Source organism: Halichoeres trimaculatus, unplaced genomic scaffold (assembly GCF_033239565.1).
Source record: "Halichoeres trimaculatus isolate MK-OKI-2021-1 unplaced genomic scaffold, fHalTri1.1 fHalTri1_scaffold_12, whole genome shotgun sequence".
NCBI classification, from domain to species: domain Eukaryota; kingdom Metazoa; phylum Chordata; class Actinopteri; order Labriformes; family Labridae; genus Halichoeres; species Halichoeres trimaculatus.
Genome location: NW_027437190.1, coordinates 30,083,029 through 30,096,496, shown reverse-complemented (window position 1 = coordinate 30,096,496; position 13,468 = coordinate 30,083,029). Strand labels below are relative to the sequence as shown.

At 42.7% G+C, this 13,468-nt stretch overlaps 1 protein-coding gene across 5 annotated transcripts in view; it reads right to left on the bottom strand.

Annotated features, from left to right (window-relative positions):
* The window catches only part of satb1b (SATB homeobox 1b), a 76,003-nt gene extending 63,779 nt beyond the window's left edge, over positions 1-12,224 (bottom strand). For 3 of the 5 annotated variants that reach the window (XM_074683445.1, XM_074683447.1, XM_074683444.1), the window contains exon 1: positions 66-1,186. The gene's annotated coding sequence lies outside the window, so the exon portion shown is untranslated. Of the gene's footprint in view, positions 1-65; positions 1,187-11,796 lie in introns of those variants that run through there. The other 2 variants (XM_074683443.1, XM_074683442.1) reach the window with 2 other exon arrangements.
* Positions 12,225-13,468: the final 1,244 nt, after the last annotated feature.

Here is a 13,468-nt window from a genome sequence, read left to right as displayed (position 1 = left end):
AGCAATAGTTCAAATGTACATATTCAGGTCTAAAAGGGAAGACAAGTTGACAGAGAGGAACAAACCTTGAACGCAGCACTTGAGCAGTGGGGAGCATATAACACCGGCTGGAATACGCGTCTTCTTCAAGTTTGGCCAGGGTATTAGAAAAAAAAGAAACCCCAAAACAACTCCTGCTTCCCGGCTTCTTTCTTGTTATCTCCCCCTTCTCTACGTATGCATGACAGCAAATAAAAAAGCAGCCCAAATCAGTGTTTAAAAAGACGCTTCCTCCTGCTCTTCTTCGCGGAGGACTGGCAGGCGGTGCGAATAAACAACAACCCGGGTCTGTGGGAGAGACGACGAGGTCGAGATGGACCGTGATAGGCGAACATTGGTAAGCGGTGATGTGTGTGTATGTGTGTCCGTTAGCTAATTCCGTCCAACTGGAGGAAAAAAACGTCAACCGTTAGATCAGTAAGCGTAGGAACCTGCGACATTTAGCATAAAGTAAGCGGTTAGCCGCGTCCGACGCTTACAAGTGAACGCGACTTCAGCTTTAGTTCGCTCCACAACATCCAAATAGAGGCAGGCGGTACAGTTAGCTGTCGCCAGCGTGAAACCAAAGCACCTCGGATACAGTTGTAATGATAACACCCGCCGCTGAGACCTAATAAACCCCTCGTTGTGAATGTTCACGGAGGGGACGTAACGTATACACAGAAAAATAGCTCAACGTCGGACTACCGGCAGAGACTGACTGCAAAATAATAATAATAACCGGCTGTGTGAGCTTGCTATCGCGTTGGAGGCGATGTGGAGACGATATGCGGACAGTCGGAACAGGTTCGCGGAATAAAACAAGCAGGAGGAGGGGGTCAAAAAGTGCGGTTTACTTTCCGACGTCGCGGATAAAATAAGGCTTGCTGTGGATGCATAAGAGAGCTGCCTGCGATAGTAATAGTAGGAGGTGTCCTGTTGGTTGGGGATTGGCGTCCGGACGGAGCTCCTCTTTCTTTCTTTCTATCTCCCTCTCTGTCTCTCCCCCTCTCACTCCGTCTCTCCCTCTCTGTCCCCATTAAATTATTAGTTGTATTGACTCATCACTCCCCCCCTCTGCTTTCTCTCTCCTCGCTGCTGGTGCTGCCGCTGCCTGCCCGTGCTTTCCCTTTCTCCTCTTCATTTCAAATGGCGAGGGGGTAAAAAAAAAAAAAAAAAAAAAAAGAAAGAAAGAAAAAATAGTACATTGAAGGGGGATGAATGTGTGTGTGAGAGTGGGGAGACACCGTGGGGTGAGGAGAGGAGAAATAACCCCCTGCGTAAAATGAGAACTACATGATTCCTCCGCGTGTCAGGCCGGAAAAGTCCTGACAGGAGACAAATAAAGTGGAGAAAGTGTACAAGAGAGAGAAATACACACACATGCACGCACACACCGTGTTACACACACTCACACACACAACAGAGGAGAACGGTGGTGCGATTTCCGGCTGTGCGCGCAGGAATTTTTAATCAGCTTGATTAGAGTGAGGCGGTCCTGCATTTATTACTGGGTACACACAGATGTTCACGCCACATACGCACATACTAAAACACCTTAATTTACGACGTGATTTTTTTTTTAACATTTGTCCAATATGTAGTTTTTACTTTGCAAAATATTTCACTGTAAATAATCTGACTGAGAAAAAAAAGAAAAAGATTGTTTGAACTCATTGACCTCCAGTTTTTATTAAAAAGGACACAAAAATAACCAAGAAAAACATTAAAAATAAGCCTCCTTGCACCCAAAACACCATTAAAGTATTAAAAATGCATGAAAAATCTGACCCAAACATCTTATCTTCCATCTAACAAAAGTTTGCTTTATTTTGAAATTGAATGCTTCTTATTTGAAGAGTTAACACTTCAGCAGTTACATGAAAAACGACAAAATTTACAGGTAACCACTTGGTCTTTAATGGGCAAAATATAAAACAAAAACTTGATAATAAACCATCTGTAACCCTTATTAATCAAATGCTTTATTTTGATATTTATGACAGATTTAGAACTGGGTACTTTATGTATCGTGTCTATTGTTCTGCATGAGATAATAGAAAATAATTCTGGGTTGGAAATCACAACTAATAGAGAGAAATAGCGAGTTAAAACATAAAAAGAGGTATAAATACTATATGTTCCCAAATAAAAAAGGAAATTCTGTCAATATTTTTTGTTCATTGCGACGTAGAAAGCTATTCCTAATTCAACATCCAGCTTCTGTTTTTTTCCTGTATTATCTCCAAAATTTTACCTCCGCAGCAGATCACACTGTATAATGTCAAACCGGATTAAACCAAAATATTAGACAAGCTAATCTCTGTTGATACTGTCAACAAAACCCTGAACTGTCACAGCGGAGGAAGAGCTGAGAGGAGGCAAGAAAAGAAACGGAGGAATGTTTGGAGGCTGGAGAGCGACACACAATCTCTGCAAACAAAGGCAAGCTGGGAGGTTTTCTCAAGTTGATGTGTGAGCTATTGTTATTATTTAGTAATTATTTCATGAACCTTCCCTCTGCTGGAGGAGAGCTTAGTCGCTCCAGAGCAAACTGTGAAAATATCAGACAAGCTAATCTCTGTTGATATTGTCAATAAGGGTCTGATATGGTGTTTGTACCTAACCTTAAGGTGGCCTAATAATAACTGCTTCACTTTGACTTTATGAGCAAGGGCTGAACTAATTTCCTGTGGACACACACACACATATACAAGCACACACAGGTGACTGCTTTCTGCTGGTTTGAGGTGTATTTGGCTCCCCATCTTTAGGTCTTTTTGTGGGCAGAGAGGTGAGAATGTGAGGTAAGGTTCACATGAAGACCACAGGGGGTTTTAAATGTGATTGAAATAGGGTGACATAATAAAATTAGAATGTAACCATGCTATTTATATGATAAACGAAAGGGTATAAAACCAGATGCTTTAAAAAAACTAAGCAAAGGTTGCTATTTAAGATTTGGTTTTGTGTGTAACAATAACTAAAGTTCATTCAGTGAAGTGAACTTAAAGTTAAAGTGTGTTAGCATCCTCATATGTGACTTAAGATACTCGTAACGTCTCAATTAGATTTCAAACTGCAGTAATTTGAGGGTAAAGTGATGAAAGAAACTTTCATGAATGATACCACACCTCTTTTTATTAAGCAGCAACAAGTTGCTTCAATATTAACTGGACTAGTATCCACATCAAACAACCTTACAGGTTATACAAATACAAAAACAGGAAATCAACAGAGCACAGGAAGCGAGTACACCCATCACGGTGACAAAAGGCCGCAGTTTGAGACCCAGCACGGAGGTCAGGTGGCGTGTGAAATGCCACGTAACACGACATGCTTTCTAATAAATCTTTGCAGGGCTCATAAACTCCCTCTGTGTGCGACCGTAAATACAATACACTAACGGTAAAATGGCCTCACACAAAGCTGTTGTTTCATAAACAATGCAACACCGAAGACGTGAGCCTCTCAGCTTAGCAACAGGAACCGCAGTCAGGTGACGAAGACGGTCACGGAACAACTGTGGAGAAAATCTCTCAGGTTTACGGAAGGTGTTTACACCTTGGGTTTAGGGGAAAAATACAGGAGTCCTTTTAAAAGAAGCAAGAGAGGATCACAGATGAAGGAAGCGGTGATGTGTATTGAAACAGTGCAGTTTAACCTCCCATTCAGTCTGTGCTTGTGAAACCAAATCATTGTTCCACCCACCCATGCGAGGTCAGAAGTTCTCTCATTTCTAAGCACCTTCATGTCCGAAGGTTGCGTTCGCCGCAGCAGGCCGCCGGAGAGGCTTTTAACGGAAAAATGCAACCTGAAACTCACCTCTCGGACCTGAGATGGAACAGTGTCTTGCAGTGTTGACACCTTGTAAACAAGAGATGCAAGTGCTGAGGGGGTGGCTGTATTTTAAAAGGGTCTCATGTCTGTGGTTTTAACAGGAAATGTAAGAGTTGTTGAAAACGTCTTGTATAAGATTGCTGACGTTTGAAATCATAGACAGAAAGCCGTAGGACGAGTTCAGTGAACAATTCTTATCTTTACCATTCTCTGAGGGGCACTGGGTACTAAACACAGCTGTGGTGAACGCTGTGGTTTAATGACTCCGCTGTGTTTGTGGATAAAAGACCCCAAAACTGGGCTCTATTGGCAGGGATTCACGCCAGTTTGAAATAATATCCCCAAACAGTCACACAGGACGTAGAAGTAAAATTCATAAATTATTTTGAGCTGTACACCAAGATGATGAAATCATGCTTTTCAAATACATATATTTTAGAAATAATGAATGTTTGGCTGGCTGTTCAGTGTCCGTAATGTGTCAACGATTCAGACTCTTTGGTGTTAATATGCAAAAACAAAAACGCTGCAGCCCCCCTCACACTCAAACCTCAGCACATCACTGTGCATCCCCTCTACCTGCACAGCATCACTGCACCACATCCTACATGTTGACATGTTTTCCACGTAAACATGTTTAACACAATGTTCCTGATTCTCTGCTTTTTTCTCTCTTTTCCTTGGCTTAGCTTAGCAGCATTCCCAAAAAAAAAAACACAGGAGCGACGGTGAAAGCAAGCCATTGTCGGCAAATGTTCTTTTCTATCTGGCATGACGCAAGCAGCCGCAGTCATTTCCACTGTGATTGTCGGGCACCATCAGAGAGCATCGATAACCCCTGCCAGGCCTTGGCACCGCCAACAGGTGCCGGCACTGCCAGCGAGGTTGGCACCGACGTGGCTGTGAAAACCCTCTGACATCCAGAAGGGCACAGATTTGCACTGAATGCACCACTGAATCAACACTGCTGATTATCAATTAACATATACCGTTTTGTATCGCACAGAATAGAGGAGGAAAAATGGGTTTTGAAACACAGAAAGCCTGTTTAAAAATACTAGCCATGTGCTGTTATAATCATGCGCTGAATGCAGATTTAGCTCTGTTCAAGGTGGGTTTTTACAAGCCTGTGCGGCTTTGTGTCAGGGAGATACAGTACGCGGTGAGCTGTGCACGTACACGAGTGTAATTGTTCAGGGAAGATTTTGTGCCTGTTTGGCTGCATTTGTAAAGAAACACATGAAAAATGACATGAGCAACATGACGGACTGGATGCTAAATCACAACAAAGGACACCTCATATTTAAAATGTCAGGAGTCATAGCATTACACCGCAGATTCATGTCACCCTTTTGTGTGTATCACCACAGGTACTGTATGTTTTCACCATAACACACTTATCCAACGCATCGCATCAGGCCTGCTGATTCCTACGCCACATGTTTACGTCTCAGGAGGATTAAATATTGTGTCTTTTCTCTAAAAAGGCACTAATAATCAACGCACAAAGAGGGAAAACATTTAAAAGAAAATGTATAATTGTCGGCTCAACATCAGGAAGCGGCTTTATTTACTGTGTCAGGCGCATCCAGCAGCATCACTCACTTTACGTAGGTGTTGTGATGTCTTCATGCTCGCCACTTGTGATGCTTCTAATAAGCATTAATACGATTATTTGGATTACTAATACAAATTAGTCTGCGCATCCAGTCTGAGGGAAAAAATCACAAACAGCACGGGGATAAGAGCTGTCACTGCTTTGACTTTGAGCTCTTTCTGCAAGTGTCTGCCTCAATAAATACACACACGTAAACATAATGGTATTATTAGAGGCTGCAAAGGATTTAATAATCTGTCGGGGGGAACAAGTCACAACATGTGTGGGTGCACGGATGAAACCAGAAGAGACAAGATGTCATGAAGAGTGGAGAAAAGGAAATTGAAGGTGGTGTACGGTGGGTGCCGTGCAAACACAAACAAGCAGTTAAATGACGAGCGAAACGGACAAAAGGAGTAAAAACCTGCACACGTATAAAGTCATTGATGTGTTTACTGTTACGTTTTTAATTCTTGGTCTTGAATGAAATGGAACAACAGAGAAACAGTCGACAAAAGAACAAAGAAAGTGTTAAAGCGTCAGAATTAAAGTAACAGGTTAAAAAAAGGAATATAACATTTAATACGAAGAAAAAAAAATCACAGTCCAGTTTTATCTGCTGGTTTTTATCTGCGTACCCACACGAGTCATCTGAGGACCATGAAAAATAGCTTAATCACTTGTTTCGAGGTAAGCACAGATACACTAAATATTCCATAATGAACATATCCACCAAATCAAATTAGTTTTGTGTTTTCCATTAGCCTCTCGTACAGCCTGCGTGGCTTCCAATTACTCGCAGAATAAGGTGATTTCTACATTTTCATACGTCCGTGCTACGGTGTGGGAGGAGGGAGAAAAGAGGGAAAGAAGGAATAAGACAGGGGGTGTAATGAACTGACTCCTCTAAGTGCTTAATTGTTTTATAATCTCATGAAGTCGACAGAAATAGAAGCAGGCGTAGTGGTCTCAGACTCAGGTCTGCTGACAGGAAGGCCCAAACGCCAGTTGGCCTCGGCGGTGGCGGCGGCGCCTGGTTTTGATCGCCCTGCTTTTGTCAACGTGAGAGGAAGGCAAACGTAAGACTGTTTTCTTTTTTTTGTTTGTTTCCTTTCCCCCCTTCAGTGGAGTATGAAAGACTAACACCTTCTCAGGTTGTAACCCTCCACTCTCGACACCCACCCGATAGATTTGTGGTGTTTCACTGTACTCATAACGACTTCCATGCAAGATGCAGTGCAGCGTGCACACAGCGGTGGCGGCGGGGGAGCGTGCTTCCGTGTTGACAGGGCCTTCGAAGCCTCAAGTTTACGTCAGTCGGCTCTGGAGTCTACAAGTTAACATCAGCCAGGTCATTTCAGGCCTGAGTGTCTCATTAGGATCTGTGTTAAAGACTCAAAGCAGCATCGCCTCTCCTCTTTGTCTGGGGATGGGTACTGAATTAGGTACTTTTATAGATACAGACTTAAGTCTGTCAAAAGTACCAGGTACCGATTCACGTAAAATCAAAAGGTACCATGTTTAGGTACCTAAAAACATCCTCATGACACAGCATCACAAGATTACATATTGAAGAATAAATATGTTAAATTGAAGGAATTTACATTTTATTATTAATCAAATTGATATTTTTTACCACATAAACACAGAAAAGTACCAAAAATTGGTACCAGTGAGTACCGGTACTGATTGCCAGGAACCTCGAATCGGTACTGTATCATTTCAAATGTGAAAGGTAACCATCTCTATCTTTGTCTTACTGTCTTTACCGTATTAAAGTCACACAACAATCAACCAGCCGAGACTTTTTTCATCACGTGACCGATCAACTCCTCCTTATCACAGCTTCATGCATCACAAATGAAGTCTTAATAGAGTCAGAAAGTCAGGAGAGTTTGTGTGTGTGACAGAAACCAGAAGGGCCAGACTGGGTGAGAAAGGTCGACTCTTCCTGCTGGGTTTTCCCTGAATCTGCGGCGAGGTGGTGAAGGGCACAGCAGCCGGGGCCTTGCGGGGAGTTCTCGGGAGTGTTACAGAAATGAAGGCAGGTGATGGGAGGGTGTTACTCGCCTCAGTGTGCGAGAAAGTGGGCGCTCCGCTGAGATGAAAGCAGAGATGTGGATGTGAGCATGTGGAGAAGAGCGGCTCTTAATATGGAGGCTTAGGCAGAAGTGTTGAAGACGAGGTGCAGACTTAAGGATGCCGTTTCTTTATCTACATATTTTTCTTTGCATATTTAATCCCTTGTCAAAGGATGCATCATCCAGCTACTGACGAACAAAACAGTTGATAAGGCAAGGGTGTGTGTGTGAGTGTGTGTGTGTGTGTGTGTGTGTGTGTGTGTGTGTGTGTGTGTGTGTGTGAGAGAGAGAGAAAGAGGAGAGAGGGAGAATCAGTATCTGTTGAAATTGTTTCATTGGAGTATGTGGGTGGGTATTAACAACCTGATCTTAGCGGATGTGCTTTCCTCTAAATCGCTCCTTTTTTTCTCCTGGAACAAAGGATTCAGAAAAACCTACACAGATTGGATAAAGACAAGCATCGGAATAAAACACAATGAGGTTTATTCCTGTGAAGAAATTTTGAAAAATTTGAACATATGTTGAGACCTGTAATAATGTGATTTGGGTTTGTGAAAACTTCCATGTATGCGCTTCCCTAAATGATATTTGCCATGGTAGCATGAAGCGCGCGAAATAACAAGAGCAACAACAGAAAATCGAACATAGGAGGGATGTCATTTTGTAAAAGCGTGACAAAACCGACATGACGGACTTTAGGTTTTTTAATTTTTCTCCAGGCGAGGACACGCCAACCCATCCGACGAACGGGGCTGATTGTCAGGACCCAAAAACAATGTGACGCTTTTATCGCTAAGCCAAGGAATCTGGATCAACAGTATGCAAAGTATATGCCAGAATAAATGCAGTCCAACAAGCTGGGACAGCATAACCCCCCCCTTCTCATCTCTTTTTCCTTTTTTTAAGAACTTTCCAGATAATGACAAAATGAGCTGTAACTCCCGAATCACACACTAAGCACTCACCCAGGGTGGTATGTCTGAAACTGTCTGCGAAGGGGGGGTTTCGTACATTTCTCAGCCCAGGAATGCAGCCGTCCCTGTTAACACGCGGAGCTTTTCTTTTTTCCAAACTAGTTGCAACATGTTATTAAGAAAAAACGCTGGGAATCATTGTTATCTTTCTCCTCTATTAGCAATCATAACAGAGCTATTTCATACAGAGCAGAGGGACGGGGAGTGTGTGTGGTGGTGTGTGTGGAATCCCCAAAGAGCCACACATTAAAAAACGAGACAGGCCTCTTATTTACTGGCGACAGTCTAATAAATACATTTGCTGGCAGCTAAACAGGTATTTACTCTGCTCCCTACCACAGGTATAATTTCACTGTTTGCTGAGCTGTTATTTTGCTACAGCGATAATTATCGAGGTGGTAAAGGGAAGACGATTAATGGTTTTAGGCGAGATATCAGGCTCAGCAAAGTGAGGCACAGAGCTCGACTCTGACAAACCTGTGAACTGTTTGAGAAAGGAGCAACAGTAAGAAATACGGGCGTTTAATTCAGCACACGTCCAGGTTTGCTCCTTTTAGTTTTTGTATTTTGAAAAGAAGCTGCTTTGTAGAGCGTTTTGTGAAATAAGAAGAAGTTTGACCTCAAATGATGTGAATTATTAACAAGCTTTGAAGGTTTCTGTGCAAATCTGATCCTTAAGAGTGACATAAGATTCACACATCGCAGGTCTTGTGTCGTTTTGCTTCACAGCAGCAAAAAAACAACTTAAAAAAAAATTCCCAATCTGGGCTCTCCAGAGTGCAGACTAATTGGTCTCTCTGGGTCTCAGGACAAACTTTGCCTTTCCTCTCACTCCTCTCTAACACCCTGAGACTGACTGAGTGCGTCACACGCCGACCTGCGGCTCCTGTGTTCTGGTTTACACTGCGGGGGTCTGCAGATTTTTGTTCAAACGACCCGAGGTGACGATTAAAGGAGTCGTGATGCTTCGATTTAAAGCGAAGGGTTTCCTTTTAATATTTGTGAGCATTACAAGCTGATTTCCTGCCATAACACTCCTACAGTACAGTGAATGCTGCGTGGACTAGTTTCGATTAGATGTGATGAAAACAAAAGTGAACTTCGAGTGGGGGAAAAAGAGTTGAACCTGTGAGTTAAAGAAGAAAGGCAGAAGAGTGGAAATACTGAGGTGTTTTCCCAGATTGCCCTCCTAATCTAAATCACAGTCGGGTTATTGTAAGTGCTCTGAACACCACACAAGTCACTCAAAGGAATTCATCACACACTAATAAGCTGTGAAAGATGTTTAGGCTTTAACTGCTGGATGTGTGTGACCTGCCACTCACACACACACACACACACACACTCCGCCGGTGCCGTCCTCGCACTCTGATTCTTATCATTCCTGCCAAACAAGTTTAAGAGCAGACATTTCTGCCAGTGAGAGCAACACGCCGCTGTGAAAGTGTGTGTTTTTGTGCCACTTTCGCAACCGCAGACTGATTAAAAAAATGAGGTTGTAGCAGCAGCAGCAGCAGAAGAAGAAGAAGAGGTGAGGAGTAAAACCGAGAAGTTCTGCTGTAACCCTCTCGAGCTTTTATCTCCTTTGAGGACTTTTACAAGAAGTGACACATGGTAGCCTGAGACAGGAAAAGAGCTGTGTGTGTCACTGCCGTCAGAGGCACTGACCAGATTAGCCACAGCATCTTGAGCTGCCACAGATCTGCAGAAGATAAAAGGAGAAACTCACCGGCTGTTGTACCATAACCTGTTTCTTTTCTTTCTTTTTTTTTTTTTTCCACGCGAAGGTGCCAAGCTTGACCTCGTAATCGCATGTGAAAGAGAACAGCGAACAACCTGACAACAACAGCAAGGTGATAAACAACAAGCAGTGACGCTGACGGCTGAAGATTACATCCGGATAATCTTGTTGCTATTTAATTATCTGATCGAGATTCTGATTTAATACAACCTGATTTCTCTGTGCTGTTGTTCTTTTATTCTGATAAATTCTTTAAATGAGATACATGTCGCTGTCTTCTCACGGTGTGTGAGGGTATTTGTGCTGATTTCTAAATTTAAATAATCTGAAATATCACCGTGTGGCCGTGCCAGCGTGTGAAATGTCATCTCTTTTGAAAAGAGCAGAGAGTGAAACCATTAAAAACCTGTAAACCACAGAACATCAGTGCCCACACAGTTTTAAGATGGCAATACATCTTCTCATAACTGCTCTCTATCCCCCTCACACACACATCCCCACACACACACTCATCCACACACACTTCTGGTTGTACCTGAAATTACTTTATCAGCTCTGTGACAGAAGCCACAATGCAGACCGAACTGCATTACTCCAACGTTTCTGTATCGTCTCATCTATCTGCACGCCTCACACCCAGTCAGGCAGAAAGAAAGCAATAAATTCTTCACCTGTTTGTGCCTCACCTGATTTTTTTTTTAACACTGTGCTGTGCTTTGAGTGTTTTTTTAAGAGTAGCACATCATGCTACAGCTATAAAAGTGCAGAAGCAAGTTGACACGTAATTAAATATTAAGTATGGGGAGAGAATAAATGAAGTGGCTCTAATGGCCTAATAAAAAGTAGTAAAAGTAGATGGGCAGTTGGGCTGCAGCACTTCTAATAGACATGTCAGCGCTTTGAGAACAACACTTTATTACAAGAAGAGGATTTAAAGCTCAGGCCTGACTTAAATCAAAATATAAGATGCAGAAAAATCTCTTTTAAAATGTTTCATTTGAGGTAAAAATTTGAGAACTTTGCAGAAATAGTTCCTGAAATGATGAGTCCAGAAGCAGCGGTGGCAGCATCACTTCTTGCCCCTCTGCTGCGCGCTCTGAATAAGTTGTTAAATGAATTAGAGGAGATGGATGTACTTAACCCCGCCAATATCACGAGTGCTTTGCTTATTCGTGCAGAAACGGCACAGGCCTCTTTCTGCACATTAAAAATCAGATGGTAAAAAAAAAAAAAAAAGTTCTGAATGCGTGCGTTTATATTTACCATTAAGCGTGGCATTCATGCTGCTTTTTAAAAAAGTTTATGAAATATTAAATCGAGCAGCCACTTTTGGTGTGTGGGTTTTAAGTGATTTAGGAGATAGTTCTGCAAACTGTGCGTTTAATTCGTGAGGACTACTTTATTCTTCTATATCCACCTGGAGGCAGCGTATTTTATGAGTCATGCAGGAAAATAAAAGTGATTCAAAGAGAAGCAAAAGAAGTTGGAATAAAAAAGAAGAAGAGGTAGAATGACAGGACAGAGATTGACATGATGAGAGCGTACCTTTAAAGTCAGCAGTCGCCCGACCTCTTGTTTTCCATCAAAAGTTGAGCAACCTCTTGTCACTGCTCCACCACGAGAGATCCAAAAATAGGCGACTGCTCTGTGGGAGGAAAAAAAGTGCTTTAAAAAAGTCAAAAGTCCTGTGCTTGAAGAAGTAGGAGGAGAAGTAAGAGGGGGAGTCGTGTCGTAGAAACCGCACGGGCGGAGGTTGAAGTTGCAGAGCGCACACGCGGTGGATGGAGCGCAGAAAAATGTGAGCAACCGTGCGCTGCGGGCAGCGGGGGTGAAGTAGAGGAGAGAGGAGAGTAGCGGCATGTGAGGAAGGGCTGCTTTGAGAGGGTGGCAGGTAAACGAACCGCCCCTCCCCGTTTCTGATGCTCAAATCGATGATTTGCCAGCTGTGGCGCAGCTTGTCTCATTGCCCCACTTTGGTTTTTACAGCCGCTCCTCTCCGACGCGCTGCTCTCCGGGGACACGGAGAGAGAGACACACACACAGAGGAAGACAGAGAGAGAGAAGGGGGTGGGGGAGTCAGTGCCAGGAGAGCTCTCACACTCATTCATTTTCATATTTACACGCCACATGTTTGTGTGTCAAGAGAAGAAGAAGAAGAGGGTAAAAAGTCTGCTAAATAGTCGATTGGGCGCAGCGTTGTGCGTTTTGCGCCGTATAGAGTCAAAGCGTGTTGTTCTAACAGGAGGGCAACCTGCCAGCTCGTCTCCCGGCACACCTGAGCGGAATATGAAACCATAAAGCTCCGCTGTAGCCTGCCATACATCAGGTGCGCTTCCAAACGCGCGGAGATGTTCATTAAAGAAGGGTTTGATCAGTTCGAGCGCGCAGAAATCACCAAAATAAAAGTTTTTCGGAAGAAAAAACTTTGCTGTCGAAACCAACACTCTTGAACTTTTCCCCTCTCCATTATTTCTCCCTTATTTTTTTATTTTACGTCATGTCTTTAATCATTTTTAATGCGTCATTATTAAACTGAACTCTCTTTAATTTCGCCGGAGCAAGCTGTTGCTTTTCCTCATGTTGAAACTAAGTTGAACTCCGGCCATCTCTATCTTACACACACACTCACACACACACAAACGCACACACTCAGCCTTTCCATCACATTTCAAAATCCACCGCCGGGCCTATCCTAAAAATTAAAAATAAAAATCGACGCTTTAGGAATGCAAATTTGTTAAAATTTACGTGGAGAGCAGAATAATTTGATTTTTTTTCTCCTCCTTTCTTGGACATCTTTGAGAACACAGCCCGGAGCAGAATCAGCCGAGGCGCACAGGACAGCGACAGATAACGGCGGGAAAAAAAAAAGCTTTTATTTGCGCCCTCACACTGTCGAGATGTATTTGTGCTAATTGAATTGATTTTCAGCTGTAACTGTTGACATGCGGAGGGGAAAGTAAAAAAAAAAAATATGCGGCTTTTTTCCTTTTCCTGCAGAAGTCTGAAAGTAGATGGTGAAAAATATCAAGTTTGAAAAGAAAGTGGATTAAAATTTCTTAATAAGGAGCGTGATTGTGACAGGATGAGATGTGTGTTTTTGTTTTCATTTGGCTTAAACATTAAATTTTAAATCAGAAAAAAAAGAGTGTGTGTTCATCCTGTGTTGGTGTGTGTGTTGTTGTGGCTTCTGCACATGTGGTAAGCACATGTGTGA